The sequence below is a fragment of the Pygoscelis adeliae genome, unplaced genomic scaffold (assembly GCF_000699105.1).
Source record: "Pygoscelis adeliae isolate BGI_AS28 unplaced genomic scaffold, ASM69910v1 Scaffold156, whole genome shotgun sequence".
In the NCBI taxonomy this organism is placed as follows: domain Eukaryota; kingdom Metazoa; phylum Chordata; class Aves; order Sphenisciformes; family Spheniscidae; genus Pygoscelis; species Pygoscelis adeliae.
The window spans coordinates 1,994,907-1,995,257 of NW_008825016.1; positions in this window are offsets into that span (position 1 = coordinate 1,994,907).

The following is a 351-nucleotide window of genomic DNA, read 5'->3' on the forward strand; positions in this document are numbered from 1 at the left end:
AGCTGCTGCGGGTCCCACAAGTTGTTTTCCTCGTGGCGACCATTCAGCAAAACGCAGGATCCTTTCTCCAAGATTTAAATTTCGCGGATGAATTACCATACAGCGGTTGCTTAGCAACTAAATTCAAGCCGGGCTAAGAATATGCAAGCTTTTTGTATTCTCATTAATAAAAATGCCACTCTGACACAGCAACCTGACTTTGGATCACTGCAACTTCTGTAAAAGCCATAGGAGAATACAAACCGGCTCCTCCATTTAATTACAGATCAGAGTGGCTTGAAATGTGATGTTTTGTTAATCTATCTTCCTAAAAGCGATGTAAAAAATAACGGCTTTTCAAGAGCAGTGGAA